Source organism: Anomalospiza imberbis, chromosome 4 (assembly GCF_031753505.1).
Source record: "Anomalospiza imberbis isolate Cuckoo-Finch-1a 21T00152 chromosome 4, ASM3175350v1, whole genome shotgun sequence".
NCBI classification, from domain to species: domain Eukaryota; kingdom Metazoa; phylum Chordata; class Aves; order Passeriformes; family Viduidae; genus Anomalospiza; species Anomalospiza imberbis.
In genome coordinates this window covers 65,208,048-65,223,894 of record NC_089684.1, presented here as the reverse complement: position 1 = coordinate 65,223,894, position 15,847 = coordinate 65,208,048, and the positions used below count along the sequence as shown (strand labels likewise).

Genomic DNA, 15,847 nt, shown 5'->3' with positions numbered 1-15,847 from the left:
CTTCTGTTACACCCTGTTCCTGGCAGGTATGCTCTCCTTCAGGGCAGTGCCTCTGGCTGTGCTAACAAACCTGTTTCCTGTCAGCAGGCAACACCAGCCTCTGCTTTGCCTGCCTCCTCTGCAGTAATGCAGAGAAGAAAAGGGCTCCCCAGTTTATTTGACTCTCTTGTGTCCTTTATAGATTCTGTGACATTAAGCCAGACTTCATTTACATGTAACTCACTGCACTTGTCCCTTTAAATTATAAAGGCACACAACTGTCTGTCAAATGGCTTAACAGGTACCTTCAGCATATAATTAGCATTGCATGGGCTCCTCATCTGGGCTAGTACAAACAAGCACAGCCTTCTGGATACTGACAGCAGGCACAGGCTGTCTGAAGAAGAAAGCTTCTGTATGTGAGAGGCAAAGTAGACAGGAGCAAGCCCTTGTTGCCATGGGGCTAGCACAGAGCCTCCACAGATCTGAGTGCCCCTGAGAATGCCCCATTTTCCTTGCAGATATGCTCCTAGACAGAGCCTCAGGGTTTTTACACTGGCCCAGGGTTTCCAGCCAGTGGGAAGCCCTACTCAGTGACTGATCCTTGTCTGAGCTGCCATAAATCTGGAAACCTGCACTGCTTCTACAGCACATGCAGAGATTAGCTACCCAGTATGTGCACAGCCAGCCTGAAAGTCTTGTGGATTTCAAATAGTGTTGTTCTGCTTGTGTGAGTCTCTAGTATAATAAGTCTGAAGTGTTCTGGATTCTAGACTTGCCCTGCTCACTCATGTTATTCAACAGAATTGAGAATGCACACTAAGCCAAACAAGTTCCAGAGCTTCCAGATCTATTGAACATCCACTGATCTTTTGTGCAGAGAATGTACAGTCAGCCTGAATGCTTCCTGAAATGTTGGGTTTGTAACAGTGGTTTGTAACAATGGTCTACAGAGCTCATTCCCACATATTTCCAACTGGGAAATCCCAGAGAAAGGGTTATAGCAGTCTGAGGATTAAATTAATGTAGTTTTTATCCTTAAGGACATCTCAACTTGCCGGCAGTCAGGGTTTTATCCTCTGGAAATAAATTCTAAAGTTATGCTTGGCTAACCGTAATTATTTGTCAATTTAGTGTTTGCTTTCTCTTGTTTTCAGAGCAACTGATGTGAGCATGCTCTCATGACTCAGGAGTACCACCAAGCACCCAGATGTCAATGCTCTTCTGGTTTTCTTCATCAGTCACTTCATATCTCTCCATACTTTTTTTTTTTTTTTCCTTGAATTTACTGGACTCATTTAAAGGCTGTCTGCCATTATAGCAGTGGCCAGTTAGGTGAAATGCTGGGAGACATGGAGAGTTGATTCTGCTGTGAAGAGGGAGTCACTTGTTAAGACCAAGTTTGGGTGGTGACCTCAAGTAGTGTGATGCCATCACCACAACCAACACAGGGAAGCTCACTGCTGTATCCTACCTGGGGGCCTAAGGACACTGGACTGTTTCCAGTGTTAAATATAACATGGGTGAATTCAAGGTTGTGTGTTGTGTCATGTCACACAAATCTGAGTGTGAATCAGATTATATTGTAGTGAGAGAAAAAGCTGCTGTGGATGCCCTTGAGAAGTAGGTGCTGTGGGACCTGGGTGCAGATATAGTTTCAGGCTGGGGTGCAGTGTGTGAGGAAATTTTGTTGCCCAAGGGCAAAGTGGGCAGTCCTGAGTTTTCCTAGGGCTAGGCAGAATGCCTGCTTGTGTGTCTGTGTGTGTATGAGTGTACATGGGCTGCCATGGTGGGGGGCTGTGTGTGTGTGTGTGATGTGGGCAGGGGTCAGCTTTTCCTAAGTATGGAAGCTGTGCAGCAAGAAACTCACACGTGTGTCAAGGGAGATCCCCAAGGAATGTGGGATTTCTCCTTGCCAGAGGAGTTCTTGCAGGAAAGCCCCATGGAGCAGAACCTCATCATCAGTGCTGGATGGAAGGCCAGGGGGTGGTCAGAGGGAGGTGGCATTCCCTCCCACCTGTCAAAGGGAAATGGGAGCTCTACCTTTGCTTGCACTGTGTGTTTAGATTTCAGGCTTTGCAGGCAGGCACTGTTCCTTACTGTTTGTACAGCCCTTGGCCCAGTAAGTCCTGATCTTTGCCAGGGCACCTGAGCACCTCTGCAGTATTGATGAGTAATACCAGCCCCTGTAATATTAACTCTACAGCAACCCCTGACTACATGGTCAGACAGGCTCAGAGAAGAACAAGATCAGGAGGGTAATTCTGTTTAAATATGAAGCAAGGGATGTGGGTACCCACTACTGAGTGTCAGAATGGTGGCAGAAATTAGTTTTCTGGAGGCAGCTGAATGAGATTTGACCAGTGACTGAAACACAGTATAGAGATGTTTATAGGACAGCTGCCAATTGGTTTCTCAGTGTCTGTGTAATAGGAAGAGTTTTTAAACACTGGAGTTTATATCTGGAATAATGAGAAGGTGTGGCAATTTGGCTGAGGAGTGAAAATGTAAGATAGAAGTTTGAGGACCCTGGTGGACCCCAAGTAGTCAGTCTCTTCCTCTGAACCATGGTTTTATAAAAAGGTATTGGTTTTGTACCTCTGAGATAACACGTCAATTAGATTCATGACATATTTGAAGGGATCTCCTGGCAGTGGGAACTCCAAGCCTTTACTTGCAATGGCCTTCAAGGAAAAATAATTACACTTTTGCTCAGTTTATGTATCAATATTACATAGAATGAATGAGGTACATCTTACTGAGTGTGTAGGTACTCTGCCCTTAAGATTAGCTCAGGGTAGAACTGATTGCTGCTCCTCCCAATAGCTCACATTCCCTAATACTTTCAGAGGGTCTTTGTTTCTCTTCCAGCTAAGCCAAAGCAGTGTGAATTCAGTGAATTACAATAAACGAGACACTCCCTAGTGCTATTTTCAGTCACTTTTGAGATTAGATCTAGTTGCCCTTTCCTTTGAGATGAAAGTAATCCATTTTTATGTGTTGGTTGCATTCTATGTTACTAACATCAGAAAATCAATATCAGGGCAGTCATTTCAGTGTTCTGCTTATTATGGCTAATGCACCTCTCATTGAGGGAATTGAGAGGTTTGAATTCTTAAGATGCTGTTGATAGAAGGTTCTTGAAATAAAACTGAAAAACAGAGCAGAAATCAGGGAAAATAAGGGAACTGAGGTCAGGTGCTGGCATTATTTGGCATGTTTTTTTAAAAGTAGTTTTTTAATGGGGAGCATTTGGACATTGCTGATTGTTTTAATTCTGTTCTGTTCTTCCCATCCATCCATCCATGCATGCATCCATCCATCCATCTTACATTTTATTTTGATCTAATGTGCATACCCTTGAGTTTAAGGTGTGCTCATTAAAAATCCTAAAAATCCACTTAACACCCCATGAAGTACAAGTGATAGCTTCAATCCACTTGAACCATCTGAAATGCCATTCCTCATCCTGTCTGATTTTGGGATACTTTGTTGTCCTAGTCTTAGAAATTTAACAGGCAACAAGCAACAAGTCATTGGCTTGCTGACTTTTCAACTAGATACCAAAAGTTCCCTATCTGGCCCCTTTTCCTTTTGATCTCTGGGTGTGAGACCTTGTTAGTCTCTTGTTATCTGCAATTTCCCTAGGGGTGGTGGGGTGTTTGTGTTGTGTGTTCTCCTTTGCATTCTTTGTGTACATTTTATAAATGGAAATGGATTTTTGTGGCTTTTTTTTTTTTTTTTTTTTTTTTTTTTTTTTAGTAGGAGACAGGAGAGAGAGTGCCTGGAATATCACCTTAGACATGAGTCTAGGGAGCTGCTCACTTGTCTCCTTTTTTGAAAAGATTCTGATCACATTTCCCTACACAATCTGCTCCCCAACAGTGATAACATTCTGGGGTGCAACAGAGTGTCTTACAGCATTGACTACTCCTGTTAGCTTGGCTGCATAATTATAGGAGAACAAAAAATCAAACAAACAAAAAATCTACACCTGAATTCAGAGTTCCTTCTGTGGAGTCATATCATGGAATTCAAGATGCTCTTAAAAGCAATGAAGATACCACCATTGCATTGCAGTGGTCCTTCTTTACATCCCTCCTATTAACCAGCTCTGTTTTTTCCTTATTCCATTTCAGACACTTATTGAGCAATCTAATGGTTCACTCTTATTGTCTGGTTATCTTTGAATGAAAGATACAATTCAGTTTTTACCTGAAGAAACTGGCTCCTATTTCTGTCTCTTTTTCCTCTTCACATTCTTTAGTATGGCTGGTGGTTGCCATTCCCTAATATTTTTTTTGTTCCTTTTTTGCTTGTCTCCTAGTATATTTATTTCCTTTTGATGTAGATAAAGATATGTACCAAAGTGCTTGGAGTTAGATACTTCAACTAAACCACCTAAAACAGACACATGCTTATCAGAGTTACAGTTGTTTTCAACTAAGAGAAGAAACTTCTGGAAATCAGCTTTTTGAATTTTATTAATTGTTCCTACTTTCTGAAAAACATGTTTGGATCCCTTCCTTGTGGGCTTGTGACAAGGAAGGAGGTGTGTGTGTGAGAAAGAAGAAGGAACATAAAAAAATGTCCATTCTTTTATTTTTTTCCACAAAACCAAACAGTCAAAGAATATCCAAATGTGGAAATTTCAGTTAAGATTTGAAAAGCATATTTTACCATATTGACTGCAGTTCTTGGCTTTTATCTGCACTTGTCTTGAATGAAGAGCCTTCTTCCTGGCAGTAGAATCATATGTCATTGGCAGGAGGCAGATGAGCACAGTTTTCCAGTAGTACAGCTGGATACCTGGATGATCTTTCTTATCATTGGTCAGGAGTACTTTAGGTCTTGCTGTAAGGACCAACACCTGGGTGCAGAAATCATCCCTGACTTCTGGTGCTTCAGGGAATGAACTGCAGTCTGGTCCCTCTCTGGCTCAGCTCCACTCTTGTGTGTTACCAGTTCTGGGACAATGATGGTTTGGACCACCAGGTCCACACTATCAAATGGCAGGCCAATCTAAATGCCTCCAGCCTCTCACCTTCAGGGTGGAGGGTGTTGGGATGCCACCAGGGAGCACCACAGACCAGAGTGGGCTGCATGATTTTCCTGGAAGAGCAGGTGGCAGACATGGAGATGGCTGCATCAAGTCAGTGGCGCCCTGTGCCTTTCTGTAAGTGGGCACGTGCTTGGCCTTGCGCTGGTGGCTAAAGAGATGAGGGATGCACCTTTGCCCAGCCCCAGCAGCCCCTCAGTACCTCAGCTCTGTTCTTGTATGTCTGCTTGTGTGCAAACTTGTCAAATAGAAGTAGTGCTGGAGCACGGAGTCGCTGCAGGCACTGGGCTCTCCCCTGCAGAAATCACTTCAAGGAGGTCAGCAGGGTCCTTTAGTCCCACATGCTTGTTCCCCATAGCTGTAGGATCTGGGACATGAGATAGGGTCAAGAGGAGGTTAGGTCAGGAGAAGGGTGGTATTGCAGATGGGACAGGAATCAGTTGTCACCTACGACTAGATCTGAAGTGATGGGACATGATGAGTGTGATTGATTATGAGCCACCATGACAAAGTGGAGGAAGTAAGGAAAAAGAGTACAGTAAGACTAGAAGTCTTGCAGTTTGGGTGACTATACTTGTTCTTGCTTCAGTTAAATGTACTTTTGAAAGCTGTAGTTACTGGTGACACACTTCTCTGGTGGAAGAGCAGAACCTCCTGAAGGGTTTTGGTGAAATAAATGTCAGTAATTGCCATGACCTACCCATAGTCGGGGGTTCTTCCAGGAGTAACAGATGAAATTGAAAGGCAGAGCCTGGTTCTTTTCAGCCTGTGACATATTCACAAGCCAAAGCTATTGCTGTCCAAAGCACTCTAAAAAAGACAAATCAGTACAGTGGTAACTTCTGTTTTGTGCAGAAAAAAAATAAGTTCCTGCTTTGAATTAAACCAGATGGCCCAGGTTTGAACTGAAAAAAAACCCCACAGAGTTACTTCTATAAATTTGTTTCTTTTTTCAGGAGACTGAAAACTGGGTGTGAATTTCAGGGAAAGGGTTAAGTGTATCAGGAGATTGTCAGCCATTGGTCTGACTTTAAAACAAGGTGCCGGAGGGCATATCTTAACTTGACATGTTGCATTGTTAATTTACAGTTTGGGTGTGGAGGGACCTGCCTTCCCTTCTTTGTAATCTATGCAGGTGTGCACAGGACTTCAAAGCCATTTGCAGTGGAGCTTATGTCTGTGAGAAAGCCTCAGATGAGCAAAAATGTGCTGGGAGATGTGAACCCCAGCTCCCTTGTGCAATTGCCTGTAAGTCAGTTTGTAAATGTGGATTTCTGCTGTATATTGTTTATGCAAAGGGGGTTTAAGCCTTTTCTCTATTTCCCCCTGCTGCAGATTTTAGGTTTTATGCTACAGTGAGATTTTGAAATTATTTCCTAAAATGTGTCTGAAATTGCATGAGTACATTAGTCACTCTAGGATTTTTTTTCTGCTTCCAGATAATTTGTAAAATTTGCTGGACTTCTACCACTGTTTAAATTAGCAGTATTTTGAGACATCTCAGAAGAGTTTTAACCCAAAAAATGATCACAGATTTTTCACACTGAGAATTCACTATTGATTATTTGTCACATGAATCTGGGCAGTAAAAAGTTATTCTACTGGTCTGGACCTGTCAGACCTCTTTAAACCTGGAATAACTCAAATGCACAGAAACAGCCTAGAGTGTGTGGTGAAGCACAAGTGCTCGTGCTCTTCAGACTGTGTGCAGTCATTATTTGTAGGAAATGAGCTCTTGGTAGGTTTGGAGGAGCAGGGGTGGCAGTTTGGACAGCACAGGCACACATGTACCTAACCATTAACATTGCACAGCTGAGCTGGGCAGAGATCAGCCTATGCCATTTTTTCTCTCTCTAGCTGGAGGGAAGAGACTTCAGCTCTATATTCAGAATTACTAAACTTTTTTTTTTTTTTTCCATCCTTGACATTAGCATAGAAATGTTACAAGGAAATTAGGTGTGTTAGTAAAAGTGGACTTCCCAAATTTTTCTAACTCATTGAATGGCTCCAGTACTTATTATTGCTTATTTTTGTGATCACAATTACACAATTATAGAAAGAGTAATAGTGATGGGCGCTTATGCTCTGCTTTGCTCGGTGATTTCTTTTATAGCTTTCTCTGTCCATTTCATGTTTTCACTTATCAATTTTTTTGGACCTCCTGGATTGAAATTCAGTATTGCTACATTGGAGAGAGTATTTCAGCTGCAGTTGTACAGCAGAGAACCTTACTTCTTGTTTGCTTCTTTTTTTTTTTTTTTTTTTTTTTTTGACCTTTGGTTTTGGTCTGCTGCAGAATGAGACTTGCACCTTTCAAATGCTTTTGGAGAAATGCAGAAGGACAGCAGTCTCTGCTGCCTAGGTGGGCTGGTACACTTTCATCCTCCATGCAGGTGAGACACATCTGAAAAAGGCCTGTGAGATGCTTACTAGCTCCAGCTGTTGCTAATGCCTGACTGCAGTTGTAGCTGGGAGTTGGCAGGAATTGCCAGCATTTTTAATAAAATGTTTGTAGTTATAAAAGTAAAATTCTGAGTTTGTAAAACAATTGTTTTATATAACTTTATGTTATTTTTCTGCCATTCCTCTCATCTTCTAACCACCAAAGATTAATTGAATACAGAATGGTCTGTGAATTTATATTTTGCTCGTTTTGCAGAGGTTGTAAAGCCTTGTAAATGCTATGCTAGTGTTTGGAATCCTCTTTTGGGACAGTAAAGGGCCAGGCTGAACTTATGGCTTTACCACATTAAAATATTTTCCTTGTTTAGGGAAAGAACTAAACCTCATGATGTATGTATCCCAGGTGAATATTCAATGTACCAAGCTATTAAGTCTCCCCAGTATGAGCAGTTACATTTTGAATTAAATATTCATTACTCTAGAAAGAGAGAGGGGTTACTCTTCCACCAGCATTCAAACATAAAATGTCCCTAAAGCCTCTGCTGTTAATACTCACCTCATTACTCAGGAATGGGACTGAAGAACAGATTCCCTGATCTACCCAGTAGGCCTTACTTTTGTAAAAAATTAGGTTCTTCCTGTCTTCAAATCTCTGGAGAGTTTACAGGCATTACATCCTGCTAAATAGATTTAAGAAAGTAATTCTGTGAGAGCTTGGGTCACTGACCAGTCTCTTGTGGAATTTTATGGAAGTCTTGAAGGTCAGGAGCAGAGTTTTAAGTGGAAATTCAGCAGGGAAAACAGAGCAGCTGAAATGGCAGCCTTAAGAGGATGCAGGTAGTGTTGCTGAACTGGTCTGGAACAAGAAAAGACTGCCTAGAAAGATAGGTAAAATAAAAATAAACTGTGGATTAGGCTCTGTAGCCTGGTGTTTTGGGGGAGTTCAAGTTATCACAAAATCCTACATTAAATGGTGCAGGTATCCTAGGTGGAACAGATGGCAGCTGGTGGCCAAGGATGGGTGTGCACAGCCCACTTGGGAAGGTGTCCAGGCTCCAGTTGTGCATGTGCATATCTCTGACATTCTGCTGCTGGTGTCAGATGAACACAACTTGTCTCATTTTACAGCTGTAGTCCAGTGCAAACAATCGTGTGACCTTTATAAAGGAAAATACTTGAAAGTCCCTATATTTTTAGCTTTAGAAAAATTAATCCAGAACCAAAATTAAAAAGATGAGAAGGGGAATTAAGAGGAAGATCTAGAAGGAAATATAGAGAGAGAATGTGGAGAGAGAGAAGCCAAGAGAGAAAAGAAGAAAGAGGAAATAATTTTTAATAACTACAGCAGGTCTTTTGCTCCCCAAATGTTAGCCATTTATGCTAGAGCTGTAAAGCTTATAGCTTTTTTGTTCAATGGTTGCTAGTTGGCTTTTAAATATGAGAACTAGGCAGAATATCAAGTTACAGTGGAAAATAAGACTAAATTTAAGCTTGACAGTTACAACACTGAATGGCCCTGTGGCAAGCAGACATAGTTTTTTTTTTCTTGTGTTTTTTGTTCAGATAAAGAAAAAATATGTGTCTTCTTATCTTTCACTCAGAGATGGCCACAAGAAAAGAGGTCCTGGCTGAGGCAGCAGAAAGCCCGAAAGGAAAGGGAATAAGAAAACTTGCAGAGTGAAGTGAACAAGAAGTCCTTTTTGAATGGGATTCTGGATTGAAGACAGAGGCAGTTTGCTGCAATGTGATAGTGGCAGCAGAACATTTCCATGCCTCTGAAGAGGGGTGTTCATATGGGTACCAAGGGACACAGATTTTTTGGATTTAGAAAGGGAATTTCAGTCAAAAAGTTGAGTGGAGATAAAGATGCAGATAGAGAACATTGGCAGAGGTGCTAATGGTGACAGAGCACAGGGGCTGGACTACAGGGGTCTGTGGATTTCTCCTTGGGACCTGCCCTTTAGCTCATCTCTGCTTTTTCCTGCAGTCTGCAGGGCTCCTCAGGTCTCAGCAGTTCCCAGGACACTGAGCACATGTGGCCACAGCTAACTAGGGTAGCTCAGAAGATGAGCATCTTCCACTGGGTGCATTATTTATTTCTTTGCTCACCAGCAGTTGCATATGGAAGGGGGTTAAAGTCCATCTCCCTGAGGAGAAGCCTCCATCTTTCTTTGAAATTCCCTTCTGTGAACTGTACTTTGAGGTTACCTGCCCACTTGCTGCCCTGTCCCAGCTGCTCTTGGCTCTGGGCCCTTAGCTCTGTGTCTAGGCCACTGCTGAGGAACCTCTCAGCTAGGATCAACCCAGACACATCTTGGATTCAAAAGTTTTACAGATGTTCAATCTCATGAAATTTTCTGAAAAATTTTGCAGACAAAAATCAGCAGTGAATTATGCCAATACATGGAATAATATTAAAGGTTTAGGCACAGTTTTCCCACTGTGAACCTTGGAAGTTGATATGCTTTTAAAACATTTACCAAGGTATTGTTCCCTCTGCTGTGACTAGTCTGTCTGTGGAATGTGTTTTCACAAGGTGCAGAGCTATGTTAGACGGGAAACTTATTTTAGTACTCAGTTTCCTTTGTGTGACCCCTTTGACCATTTGGGAATTGGCCACGTGTGAAGATAGGAAATGCAAGTTGAAGTGCTTTAGGGGAGCAGCCAAACTTGAGATCTCTTTTTTTCCAGGCTTCCCTCATGTCTGTAGGTAAATGAGACCAAGAGGCTGGAAATTGCAGTGCTCAGCTTTGCTGTTCTGTTCATGGTTATGGAATATGGGATATTTTGATTATGAGTGAGAACAAATTCTGCAGGAACAGAATCTCCCATCAGAGGCAACTAGGTTTTAGGGAAAAAAAAACCCACCCTAATAATAGGATTATTATCTAAAGTTAATTTTCCATTGGAGAAAACAAACCTGGTTTTTTTTTGGTTGTTTTGTTTTGTTTTGTTTTTACCACAAGTCAAAATTATCAGAATGTTTAAACCTGTAATTTTCAGCAAGCAGTCCTGAATTAAGAGCCTAAAATCAGAATCAGGGACCTCAGAGTTTTGTAGAATGGGAGTCTACAAACAAAAAATCCATAAATGGACAATTGCAGGGACTGTCCTGGTTCTGATTCAGGGAGACTTTTTCTTTTTACCTCTATTGGATTTGTTGGTCTTACTGGTCTTCGAGCAGCCTGTGAAAATGGTGGGGTCAAACAGAAGTCCTTTCAGAGGGCACACAGCTGTCTTGAGCACTGTCTTCTCACTGCCGCTCTGGTGCCAATCTAGTTCTTCTAAGTCTTGTTCAATAACACATCCTGGTTTATTGTATTTTGTTCCCATGGGCCTGGTATCTCCACTTAGAGCTTGGGTGCTGCAAGGTCCTTCTGGTGTGCTGGCAGCTTTCACCCAGCTATAGCTTACAGAGCTGGCAGAATTAGTCTGGCACTTAGTTACTGGCTTTGCCTTCTAGTTCCCTTCTGAGAACTGGTCCCTGACTTGGATTGAGGCCACAGTCCAGTACAAATGGGAATGAAAAATAATAGATTTCTCTTAAGCAAATGCTTCTTTCCAGCAGGACAGACAGGCATCTTTACTCCCCCTGCACCCAACACTTGATAACTTAAGAGGAATTTGGGACTTGCTATCTAGTCCCAGCTCATGGGAGTTTTTAAAAAAGGTTTTAAAATTTATTATTCTCTAGCTTTCCTCCTCTACTTCCTCCATTTATCCTAGAGTTCTCTGTTGCTAGTATCTGTGAAGTCATGGTTAATCAAAAATGTGACTTTTTTTTTTTTTACCATATTAGAAAACTGTGTGAAAGCTGTCTTTTCTCACAGCAGGGGACTAAATGGGCTCCTTGGTATCTCTGCAAGGTGTCCCCTTTGCCAAGGTGTCAGCAGGCATGCACTCACCTCCTGGGGACGCTGCAGCTTCCTCCAGCCAGGGCTGTGCAGCCAAGGAGAAGGTGGACTGATCAGGGACTGGGTGTGTAGACTTCACAGAAAGCCCAGGAGAAGCCCTGGGCTATGGCAGTCTAAGTACCCGTCTACCAAGTACCTGTCAACTAAGCAGCCAAAACCCACCTTCAAAAGATGTTTTCCTTATGGAATTCTGCACCCTGAAGACACAATGACGTATGTGATAACAGCAATAAAAAATTCACATCACAACACCAACTCATAAAACTTATTCAAATGAACTGAAAAATAAAAGCAGTGCTGAATGGTTATTTGAAATGCAGCAAATAAAAAGGCATACATAGATCTTATTGTCCAAATGCTTCATCAAGTAAAGAAAAAAAAAATTGCATGGTACTGCTTCGTAGTTTTATTCCTCTGCTACTAGGTCAGGACCTGATGTTTTCTACAAGATTTTGAGTAGTAATAATTACTATTATAATATATTAATTATATTTAATAATGTAATAATATCATGGTTTCCAGGCAAAGATTTTGCATATTGTGCAATTGTCCAGTCTCCAGGAAGGTGGAAATTCAAGCATATATGTATGCCATAAAGAAGTGCTGCTTATTCTTATTTGCTTGTTTGGGGAATATCCTGAACAGGAAACTCTGAGTGACAGGACTTTTTTTGTTTGCTTGTTTAAATTCGACTGGAGAGTGGAAAAAAAAAAGTAGTTTTTTGCCGGTTGGTTGGGGTTTTGGTTTTTTGTTTTTTGGGAGATTTTTTGGTTGTTTTTTAGGGTGTTTTTGTGTGGTTTTTTTTTTTTTTTTTTTTTTTTTTTTTTATTTTGAAACAGACCTTTACTTGAAAATGCATTAAGAAAAAGCAAGAGGAGTCAAAAATGCAGCTAGGACACATGTCATGCATCATTACATGTCTGTCATGCATCATTACACTAGAAATACATCCCCTGACAGCAGAGCCATGGCTCTTTACCTGCAAGTGACAAATCAGCTGTTCTAGGGAAATACGAGACGGGGCGGGGGGGAAAATGGAAACAGGCTCAAGATATTTTACTACCACGTCTAGTTCCAGTTCTGCTACAGTTATCACCAAGGACATAATTAATTGAACCTAGAGCTAGCAGCTTGTTTGGGCAGCAGCAGGGTTTTGGCAGTCCCCAGGGCAGCCTCCCAGAGTCCCAAAAAGCTATTCAAGGGGAAAAAAATGGCTTTGCCCTTTTGCGCCTGGAATCCGGATGTCTGGCAGAGGGGCAGGGGCGGAAGGGAGTTGCAGCTCTGCATTGTCCTTCTGCTCCCGTGGCTGACACACCCCGATATCCTTCTGCTGTGCAGATCCCTTTCAGCTGCCTGGTCTTAGCACCTTTGGCTGTAGGAATAGCTGAACGCTTTCCCACGTCCACTCCCTGCCACTGCAACTGAAGAAATCTCATGCTCACAGGACTTTCTAAAATATATAGCCTTGATATTAATTTTGATTTTAAAGGTCTTGCTGGTTTAGACTATTTTTCTAACTTGCTTTTCTTGGGCAGTCTCACCTTCACACATCCACACTGCCACAGCCTCCTGAGTGGCTTTGCTGTTGCAGGTGCTAGAGACCTGCTCACCCACCACCCACTCATGCTTTCTCCCTCCTTCCATCCCCAGGAGTGCTGCTCTGCACAGTTCTGACCAACTGCAGCACCTGCTCTCCTTCACAGCTCTTCCTGCTCTGCCAGGTCCCTCACTGATATCATCCCAGTTCCTGAATGAACTCCAGTTCCTGATGGTCACCAAGAAGTTCATTACTGTGTAAAATATTTCTGAGTGTTCAAGGTCTTCTTGACAGTGATTGCAAGCTGGAGAGGACTTGAAAGACACTTTAGTTTTGTGTACACCTCAAGTCAAGGAGAGAACCTTCACACTATGGGTGTACTGTGCATGAGAAGACAGCCAGGACCAGGGCTCTGCAGCTCCAGTGGCAGCATCTCAGTGCTCATCAGCTTGATACAGAATTTTGTTCACAAGTCATTGGAGCATTTAGCAACACTGATGGAAATGAGCTGATGAAGGTTTAGTTTTGAGCCATATTTTGTTTAAGTTTTTTTTGTATTTGCAAGAAGTGGTTGCAAATATAATTCTTTTTTCCTGTCTGTGGAAGAGCTTATGAATTCTGCTGATCCCTGCTTTCAATCATGTATTTTCCTCACAGAGCAAGGATTTGGGGGAGAAATTTGCTGAAGAGTCATCATCAAAGTGAAAATACCATCATTCGTTTCCAGTCAAAAGAAAAACTGTGCTGCCCATGGCTCCTCAAGGGCAGGCAGTGGTTCTGCAGCTGGCTGCTGCTGCTAGAGGTGGGGTAGCCACTGCTGGCCAGTGCAGGCTTCTCGCTGCTGTGCATTCCAGACAGGCCTTTCAAATCCCCTGTGCTGAGCATGAGGTAAGAATATTTTGATCCCATCTCATATCCTTGCTCTCTGTTTTCTTGCATCTCATACATTTAAGTTACAGGGACACCACCATCATCCCGCCAGTCATGTGCTGAGTCCTGCTGGGGTCATTTGGGATCTTGGGTCTGCCTAAGATGGAAGCAGTTATACACAGAAAAGACACGGGGACATGAACAAATATACTGTAACACTTGCTCCTGAATGCATCCAGTATTTTAAATTAGTCTCTTTTCTTCCTTCTTTTCTAGGCTGCTGGTTCTCCTTTTGGTTGCCTCTCTGTTACAACATTTCTGCAAAATTTCAAATCTTTCTTCATACCCTCACTTTATTTTTCTTTTTTTTTTTTTTTTTTTTTTTTGGCCATTCAAACAACAGTCAGCAGTGTTGGCCTGTGTTTTTAAAGTCTTTGTGTGGTAACAGAAATCTGTGATCTGTAGTGCCATGAGGATATTTCTGTATGGAGCAGTTTCAATGGTCAACTCTCTTTAATAGTCATTATTTATAGATGTCCTGCCATGAGACACACCCTTTTACCCCTAATTTTACATTTCCTTTTATATTTTAAATATGTTTTCAGGATACCCTTTTCAGCAAACTAAACAGATCTGTACATAAATGAAAGGTGACCTTTAGGCACAAGGAAAGAGTTCTCATGAATTGCAGGAAGTAATAGACTATATGGGAAAAGCACCTTCTGCTCTTTTTTTTTTTTTTTTTTATGTACAGCATTTCCTCCAAAGTCCAAGACTGTAAAACAGAGCCTTAAGTACCAGCCTCCAGAGTATTTCATATTCAGCTTTACACAGCTCCCTGTCTTTGTCCTTTGACAAAAGGCTGCAGTCTATTAAATTCATCTGCTCAATTTGAAATGAAGGCCATATTAAACAGACTTCATTGTACACTTCTATAGATAGAAAATGCTTTGGGGGTTATCTGAATGTCACCTACAGCCATCTACTGCTATTTGGTATAAGTAAATGCCTATTTAACCACTCTTTGAAATGGAATGTGATTGACAGACTCTTTCCATACTCCCATTTCCATTATTTCAACATTTCACTCTGTTTTTCTAAAAAGTCATAAAATCCAGATTCTGGCTTCCAAGATATACATCCCAGGACTGCTCTTCTCTCTCACCATCTCCAATACCTTCCTGATTTCCTCTGCTAACATGCTCTTACCTCCCAATAACCTGACTTCCTTAACAACTACTCTTCATTACAGGAATTCACTTACTTCCAGTTAGGCTGTTTTTCTTCATCCTGTGATTGTCGCCTTAGTGTCCAGATAAACCATCCCAGCTCTACTTCCCAAATGTTTATACCAAGCATAAATACTCTCCTTTCAGATAAAGTGGCAGAAACACATCCCTGCTCTCCCAGGCTGGCAGGAAAGGGTCTCATCTATTCCTCCCTACAAGCACTGAATACCCGGAACTGTGTGCTTCATGCCTCTCCCTCCCTGATGCTGGTAAAATGTCTTTCTCTCTTTTTCCACCCTATTAAGAGCCAAATAATGTTTGAAGAAACCCTTATCTTTCTCTTTTCCCTATATGTATGTTGTCATGGCTAGAGCTTGTTGAAGTACTACTTCCGTAAAACCTTTTTTTCTGACCCAGCACTCCCATTTGTTATTTTTGATGTGAGTAGAGAGAGACAGACATAAGAAGGGGGCTTCACAATGCTTCTTCTTTATTAGAAGGATGTTTGTTTATCTAAGGGCTAGGATATTTGATCCTTGGTAAATTGCTGTGCTTTCTATTGAGAATGAAATTTTCAGACAAGAATCACATTCACAAAAACTCTCCAAGTCCAGTAACAGAATAATGAAAAATGAGGAATATGTTTTTAGTATGAAATTTGAAGATGTGCTTTTACTATCCAGCTGACACATATGTAAACAACAGCAAGGACAAAAGCAGTGAGGGATATTTGTGAAAATATTACAAGCAGCAACTCTTCCAGAGTCACTTCCAGACTAGTGACACCTTCCAGAGTCACTATGCCATGATAATGTACTAGAACACTGCCAAAATTTTATGTTCTTGACTCTAACCA

The 15,847-nt window shown here is 41.7% G+C and overlaps 1 long non-coding RNA gene across 1 annotated transcript; it reads left to right on the top strand.

Moving 5' to 3' along the window:
- The first annotated feature begins 212 nt into the window (after positions 1 to 212).
- Positions 213 to 7,822, top strand: LOC137473473 (uncharacterized). Its single transcript, XR_010998830.1, has 3 exons — positions 213 to 1,191; positions 6,174 to 6,286; positions 7,335 to 7,822. It is a non-coding gene; the product is annotated as an uncharacterized lncRNA (long non-coding RNA).
- Positions 7,823 to 15,847: the final 8,025 nt, after the last annotated feature.